Below are 8,363 nucleotides of genomic sequence, written 5' to 3'. Positions count from 1 at the left end.
TGCGCATGCGCACTGCGCCGGCCAGGGGCTGGGGGCGGAGCCGAACCCTGGGGGTGGTGAGGGGGAGATACCTGAGGAAATAGGTTTCAGCATCCAGGCCTTAGCGCTTTATTTTTTTAACTTTTATTTTATTTTTACTTCTTTAAATTAAATCTTTATTGTTCAGATTATTACAGTTGTTCCTCTTTCTTCCTCCCATAGCTCTCCTCGACCCAGTTCCCACCCCACCCTCTGCCCTTATCCCCCCCCAACTGTCCTCACCCATAGGCGCACGATTTTTGTTCAGTCTCTTCCCACCCCCCCCACCCCTTTCCCCCCAAGAATAGTCACTCCACTCCCTTTCTATGCCCCTAGTTCTATTATATTCACCAGTTTATTCTGTTCATCAGAATTTTTATTCACTTGATTTTCAGATTCACTTGTTGATAGATATGTAATTGTTGTTCATAATTTGTATCTTTACCTTTTTTCTTCTTCTTCCTCTTCATCTTTTTTTTAATATATATTTTATTGATTTTTTACAGAGAGGAAGGGAGAGAGAGTCAGAAACATTGATGAGAGAGAGACATCGATGAGCTGCCTCCTGCACATCTCCCACTGGGGATGTGCCCGCCACCCAGGCACATGCCCCTGACCGGAATCGAACCTGGGACCCTTCAGTCCACAGGCCGACGCTCTATCCACCGAGCCAAACCGGTCTCGGCTTCTTCCTCTTCTTAAAGAAGACCTTTCAGCATTTCATATAATACTGGTTTGGTGGTAATGAACTCCTTTAGCTTTTTCTTATCAGTGAAGCTCTTTATCTGACCTTCAATTCTGAATGATAGCTTTGCTGGATAAGAACATGTAAAGCCAGTGTGTGTTGTCATTGTTAAAAAGTCAGTCAGTACAGATAACCTACTTTAATGATCACAAGTCCATAAGGTAGGTACTGTTTTACAGTCAAGGGATAGCTACTCCAGACGATTCAATACAGCTATCATGGCTAGTAAATGGTTCCAACACTCAGGCAAACCGACTCCGAGCCACTTTCTCAATCATGACGCTACGGCAGTGATTTTCAACCTTTCTCATCTCATGGCACAAACTAATTGTTAAAATTCTGCAGTGCACCAAAAAAAATACATGTTTTGCTGATCTGATAACAACAAAAAATAGGTATAATTTTGACTCATTCACACCAGATGGCTATCGCTGTGCTGGCTGTTGTCATTTTTTGATTTGGCAATCGAAGGGAAAAGAGGTCAGTGCCCATGACTAAACCGCCAGGTATTGCATGTTTTACAAATGACGGCACGCCTGTTGAACATCGCCGTGCCACTATAGAGACCGATGCTTACGCATCCCCATCTCATTTTGAATAACTTGGAGCCGGGGGTCTATGTCTTATTTACTTTAATATCCTGGCCCCACTTCCCTAAGCAAGGTGCACTATATACTAGCAAATCATTCATTGTTGAATCAAACTGAGGGGTCCGGGATGATTTCCGAATTCCCTTTCAGACCTGAGATTTCATCATTTCGAGGTCTGGCCTATGACAAATTCATGCTGGTGAATTTTGGCTGAATGTTAATCGAATTTTCGGTCACCAGTCTTCAGCGATGTTGGGTTATCCCCATGCCTTCTTTGTCAAGTCTTCCCTCCAATCTTACCGCTCTGCTGGGGTCCAACCCCAGCAGGTCCAGGGGTCCCCAAAGGTGTGGACGGAGTCGGCGAAGAAGGAATGACACGGAGACAGCGTTCAGTTGATCAGCAGCCTTGCCAAGATCTCTAGCCACAATCTCCAGCCAAGTTCTGTGTCCTTGTTCTCTTGCAAGGTTCTCCAGCCACGTTCTCCAGGTTCTCCAGCCAGGTTCTGTAGCCATGTTCTCTCGCTAGGTTCTCCAGCCAGGTTCAGTCACCAGGTTCTAGTCAGGTTCTCTTGCCATGTTCTATCCAGGTTCTGTCTCTAGGTTCTTCAGCCAGGTTCTCTCGCTAGGTTCTGTTGCCAGTTTCTGTCCAGGATCTTTTGCCATGTTCTCTCCAGCGAAGTTCTTCTGTCTCTAGGTTCTGAGTAGGTTCTGTGTCTAGGTTCTGTCTCTAGGTTCTGTGGCCAATTTCTGTCCAGGATCTTTTGCCATGTTCTCTCACTAGGTTCTGTCTCTAGGTTCTGTCGATGAAGTCTTAATAATAAAAAGTTGGGGGTGGATTCTTTTGATCTCAGCCTATTCTCCAACCCCAGGGCCTGTGCTCTGCCCCAGATTGCCATCACCCTGCACTCTTGCTGGGGTCATTAATTACCCGCCTGGCAGTTAAGAGGTTTTATTCCCTCCCTAACTTCAGGGGAAAATCCCTACCTGGGGAAACAACCTTTCTCAGAGAGGTGACCTTGGTTAAAACACATAGTGCCAAGATGGTGACCAAACATATTAAGAACAGTATGCCATATATGCCAGGTCCCTTGAAACAGCAAGGAGGGACCGGCTCCCGGCACCCCTCAATTATAACTTATGCATCCACTTCCAAAAATCCTTCAGTGTCTGTAGCCATTACCCACATCCTTTTTCCTTCTCCAAACACATATCTCAACTGCTCCTACCACTTAACCTCTTCAACTGCCAGAGCTACTGACTGGCTCCTGCCCATCCTACCCTGCTTAAATTGTCCAATTGAAGGCTTGTTCTAATTTTCCAGTTCATCACGAGTTTTTTTTAGTTTTTATTTCTTTTTAAAAAATACTTTTGTTGGTAGCTCAGTTGGTTAAGAGTGTCCTCCCAATACACTAAGGTTGTGGGTTCCATCTTTGGTCAGGGCACATACAAGAAACAATCAATGAATGCACGAATACATGGAACAACAAATCGATGTATCGCTCTCTAAAAATCAATAAATAAATTTTTTAAAAATGAAGAAAATCCATTCAGGGTGTTCAGGGAAAGGAGGGTGATGCCTGGTGTAGCACAGGGTGACTGGGTAGCTGGGGACAGGGTCTCTCAGAGGTGAAGTGAGCCCCGAAACACATTTTTTTAATTTTTAAAAATTTTATTGTCTAAAGTTTTACATATGTCTCCTTCCCGCATCCCCCCATTGACACCCCCTTCTCTACAAGTCCTTTGGTTGATCTCTAACTCCCCCCCCCCCCCATTTGTCTCTGGATCCATTTTTGTTCATCGGTTTATGGAAACACTTCACTCTTGTGGAGCTCCTGTTTTTTTGTGTGTTGTTTTTTTTTTAAAGTGAAGAAATCTGAAACAGTATTAGGAAAATCTGGGTACTTTAAAGCAGTTTGCATGAACAACACTTTCAAATACAAGTGGGACAATGTATAACTCACTGAGGTCTTCCAAGAGAGAGAAGGCATTGCTGGCGTGCCAGTGAAAACCCGAGTTAGCCCTGGCCGGTTTGGCTCAACGGATAGAGCGTTGGCCTGTGGACTGAAGGGTCCCAGGTTCGATTCCGGTCAAGGGCATGTACCTTGGTTGCGGGCACATCCCGGTGGGAGGTGTGCAGGAGGCAGCTGATCGATGTTTCTCTCTCATCGATGTTTCTAACTCTCTATCCCTCTCCTTCCTCTCTGTAAAAAATCAATAAAATATATTAAAAAAGAAAAAAGAAAACCCGAGTTACTTCCCAGAACAACCGGAAAATGCAGCCGCTATGAGACCCCCTGCTTAACAGGATGGGGAATGGAACCGGCTACCTTTCAGCGTACTGGGCAATGTTCCTGCCAAGTGGCCCACACCGGCCAGGACTACAACTATTGATGCCTTGATTAAATAGCTACCTCTCACCTGTAACGTGGGGCTAACGATAGATCCAACCCCGGGGTTGGTGGGAGGAGTAAGCGACCGGCATTAGTGAGTCCTCGTCTGATCGCTGGGGAGCGAGCACTCCGGCGAGTGGGAGATGCTTCGACTTTTAAACGCGCAGAGAAAAAAATAAATAAATAAAAAAAATAAACGCGAAAAAATAAAGTACAGGAAAACTTCCTGAATAATCAACAAAAAACTTACTGGAGAGAGCCCTGATACCTGAGGACCGAACGTTGGAGACCACATAGAGACTGACACATCATCAGGGAGGAGATACACATCCTCTAACTTTAGGAAAAATTTTGGACGGAACACAACATTTAGATATTGCACTCAAGCAGAAACAATGGCTAATGTCTGAGACATTAATCAATAATCCCCAAATTGAAGTAATAGATGGGAAGTATGCCTTCAAGCCAGTCCTTCTGGAAGGGGCATGGCGCTTAGGCGCCAGGGATGGAGAGGTTGGCCTCTGTGGAGGGGTCGGGACCGGGGGAAGGGGCGACCGGGGACTGAACGGGAAGGGGGCGCCCGAGAGTGGGCGTCTGCCGCGGAGGGAAAGAAAGGGAGATGCCGTAGATGCTGCCTGAACCCCAGCTGGGAGCCTCTCCCTTCTCCCTCCTTCGGAAGTGATAGTTACCCGAGACTTTGATTTCGGTCCCATTCAGTTTTTAAACTTCAGGAGGGACCACAGGATCTTCTCTTGCTTTCGTCACACCCACTTAGCCCTGCTTGGGTAGGGAGGGTTTCCACTTCCTGGGAACCTAGCCCTGCAGATCATCTTTCTTTGAGATTTTTTTTCCCCCAGATCCCATCAATTTCTAAGCTGGGGAAAAAAGAAAAAAAAAAAAGTGTGTGGGCACTTTTGCTCTGGCCGTACCATGGCTTTTAGCCTAAACTGTTGAGGGCCACCCAGCTCCGCCTGACCTCAGCACCATCGCGACTGCTGAAACCTTGGACAGTGTCTCCTTACCCGGCGTCATGACTTTTCCTCTTCTGTTTAAATTATTCAGCTTCCCTGACCATGTGACTGCTTATCTTGACACACTGTGATTAGGTAGGGTGACTGCGGGGGTCTGTGTTGTGCTCCTTAGAACCATGGTTTTAGGATCATGATTTTTGAGATTAAATGCCTTGGTGAAAAGCTGTTCGTCCTTTTTTTCTCTTTTTTTCTTTGTGTTGACTAAGCTTTGCAGCAGTGGAATGAACTTCATGGATGTAGTATAACTGGAGCGAATGCTCAGGCCGGACAGTCACAGGAGCCGGCATTGTTCTGAACCCAAAATGTGACAAGTAGGGGGGAAGAAAAGTACTTCGCTAACGTATTAGGAGTTCAAGTTTTTGGAGTATTTGATAAACGTTTACAGATGATTTTTGTAGCCGTCCAGTGAGGTATGTTGGGAAGGTATTATTCTCATTCCACAATGAGCAAGCAGAACTAAGAGAGATGACTTGATTTTTCAACAGTTGATGGCTCTTTCTTGTTGCCCTGCTGGACTGCTAATCCTTCAAGGGCAGGAGTCATATCTTAAGTTGGTTTGTTTGGCTACTAGCCTAGTGTATGGCACGTTGTGGCACTTGGTAAGTGTTTAGTGAATACAATTTCTGAAGGTCACAAAGCAACAAGTGTAGGACAAGGGATTTGAACCCAAGTCCTAGCTCTTCTCTCGTCAGATTTGCCAGTTTGTGTTATTGGTCCACAGTGAATACGACAGGCCTGGGGAAAAGGCTTGGCTGGGCCTTCCAGCCTCTTACTTGATGACTGCTTTCCCGTTTACAAACGGCCGATAGCAGCATCTCATTTAACTTTCACCACAGTCCCGTGAAGGCCAGTGTTGTCCCTGTTCTACCAATAAAGAAACAAAGTCCTTGCTTTAGAGTCCAGAGCTAGTGAATGACTGAGCAGGGGCCCAAGGCCAGGCCTTTTATCCTTAGTCCCATACTTTTCCAGTCATAGAAGGACATACAGTTTTGTTTTAAAGTGTTTTTTCAAGTATAAACGTATGCCATTTTAAGAAAAAAAAATAGTATATAGACCGCAAAAAATGTGCAGGATGCAATGAAAGTTCGGAACTCTGTACTATACCATAGCTGCCTCTTCCTGGGAAAACATTCTCTCATCCGATGACTATTTGTAAGTGCCTGCTCTATGCCAGGCATTGTTCTGGAGTTGAGCTGTCCAGGATGGTGGCCACTAGACACATGGGGCTGTCTAGCACTGGAGCTGTGCCATGAGCATAAAAGACACACCTGATTTTGAAGGTTTAGTATAAAAAAAAGATATCTCATTGGTATATTTATATTATAGTAACTATAACATTAACATAATAAATATAATATTAGTACAACGTGGTTATTTAAGTTTTTTGGGGGTTAAACACAGTATAATTGGAATTCAATTCACTTGTTTTCTTTTTTAGTTTTTAAAAATGTGTTGCCTAGAAAGTTAAAAATTATATCGGACAGTGTTGTTCTAAACACCGGGAGTATAGCACACAAGGAAGGCAAACATCTCTGCCCTTGTGGATATTACATTTTAGTGGGAAAAGGCACAATAAACAGAACAACCAAGTATATGATGTTATAATAAGGCATGGAAGTGGGCTGTGGAATGTTGGCTGGGGTGGCAGTTTTGAGTTTGGGTCCTCAGAGAAGCCTTCCTGAGAAGGTGCCGGCTGAGTGAAGATCTGAAGAAGATGAGGGGGGAAAGCTGTGTGGCTGAATGGGACAGAGTGGTCCAGGCAGAAGGAACAGCACATTCAACAGTCCTACAGAAGGAGCACCCCCGGCGGGTTTGTGGACCACCGGGAGGCCCCTGGCTGGAGGGCTGTGATGGAGGAGAGATGCTGAGGATGAGGTCAGAGAGGTGGTGAGGGTAAGGGGAGAGATGGGCAGGTGGTGGAGGGCTTTGCAGGCCATGGTAAGGACGTTGGTTTTCACTCCGTTGGCACCACTGGAGGGTTTTGAGCAGTGGGAGTGGGCACGATCCATCCTCCCTTTTAAGAGGCTCGCTCTGGTTGCCATATGAAGAAAAAAGAAAGAGGAGCCAAGCCAGAACCAGAGAGACATGTTCAGAGGCGATGGCCATGTTCCAGGTGAAGGCTGAGCCAGGTGGTTGTGATGGAGGCGGTGAGGAGAGGTTGGGCCCTGGGTATATTTTGAAGTACAGCCAACAGGGTTTGTGGATGTGGGATGTGAGGAGAAAAGGTCCAGGGTGACTCCACGGTCTGTGGTGTGATTAGCTAGAAGAATGGAATCGTCACGAACTGCAGTGGGGAAGACTGGAGGAGGAACAGGGTTGGGGCTCACTTTTGTTCACGTTGGTCCTGAAACCTCAGTGCCAGTGTTGTGGACAATTAGAGAGGCTGGCGCTGGGCCTGGGCTGGAGATGCACATGTGGACGCAGTTAGCACGGGGACAGTATTTACAGTTAAGCGCCTGGGCCAAGTCACTTACGGAGCAGTGTGGATACACATCCAAGGAGTGCTTCTTATTGGAAGTCAAATTTTGGAAATAAAAACTGTTTATGCTATTATACCCGTGTAGCAAAGCGTTGTATTATATCTCAGGGATATAATATAATTCCCCTCCGTTTCACTTTTCATTTAGAGATTCTTTTGCAGACTGCAAGGTAACGGGTTTCTGTTTCTCTTGAGGGTGCTGCTCTTCCACGTGTGCTGCCATGTAGTGCCATTGGCATCGGTTTGAGTGCCAGGTTCCGGAGTTGGTCTGGCTTTCTGGGTTGGCAACCAATGTAGAGATTTCCAAGAAGGATGGGTAATGGGCTTTTAATGTCTAAAATGCTGGTTTTACCTACAGTGCACGGAATGCATGCTGTTTGTCAGGCATCCTATTGTTTCATAGATTTCAAACAAACAACCTCCCTGAGGTGAAAGGACCCACATAAAGTCATGCAGCGTAGACATGGCAGAGCTGGGATCTGAATCTCCGTCTTCTGGGTCCAGATCGATGCTTCCAACGTGAGACACGCAGAAATCGGCGCCTGAATGTAAACTCCCGGGGAATCAAATCAGTGAGCTGCTCTTGAGTGATTTTGAGTCACTTCGGACTGTTATAGACTCTGGAATTTCTGAAGGGTAGGAAGAAAAGGGAAGATCTTGTTTCCCCTTTAGAAGAACCAATGGAATCTTTTTGTTTTTTTTTTAAAATATATTTTTATTGATTTCAGAGAGGAAGGGAGAGGGAGAGAGAGATAGAAACATCAATGATGAGAGAGAATCTTTGATCGGCTGCCTCCTGCACGCCCCCCCACCCCCTTGGGGATCAAGCCCGCAACCCGGGCATGTATCCTTGTCCAGAATCGAACCTGGGACCCTTCAGTCCGCAGGCTCTATCCATTGAGCCAAACCAGCTAGGGCTGAATCTTTTTTAGAAGGTTGTAGTCCCCTGCTCCTGCCCCGCCCCCTCTAAGCTTATAAACAAACATTTTGTGATTTCAGTCAAGCGTTCACACCTATTTCTTAGAAAACACCAAATACCAAGACTTGGCAGTCCTGACCTAGGACAGGCCCTCTTCCTCTGTGGCATGCATGCTTTTTGCTTCCTGTTTT

At 45.9% G+C, this 8,363-nt stretch overlaps 1 long non-coding RNA gene across 1 annotated transcript; it reads right to left on the bottom strand.

Annotated features, from left to right (window-relative positions):
* Window positions 1-3,198: 3,198 nt before the first annotated feature.
* LOC107182582 lies at window positions 3,199-3,940 on the bottom strand. The gene is made up of 2 exons (XR_001513297.1): window positions 3,772-3,940; window positions 3,199-3,226 (listed from the first exon to the last, which is right to left on the bottom strand). It is a non-coding gene; the product is annotated as an uncharacterized LOC107182582 (long non-coding RNA).
* Between the last annotated feature and the right edge of the window lie 4,423 nt (window positions 3,941-8,363).

The sequence above is a fragment of the Myotis davidii genome, unplaced genomic scaffold (assembly GCF_000327345.1).
Source record: "Myotis davidii unplaced genomic scaffold, ASM32734v1 scaffold1437, whole genome shotgun sequence".
NCBI classification, from domain to species: Eukaryota; Metazoa; Chordata; class Mammalia; order Chiroptera; family Vespertilionidae; genus Myotis; species Myotis davidii.
This window is presented reverse-complemented; position numbering and strand designations above follow the sequence as displayed.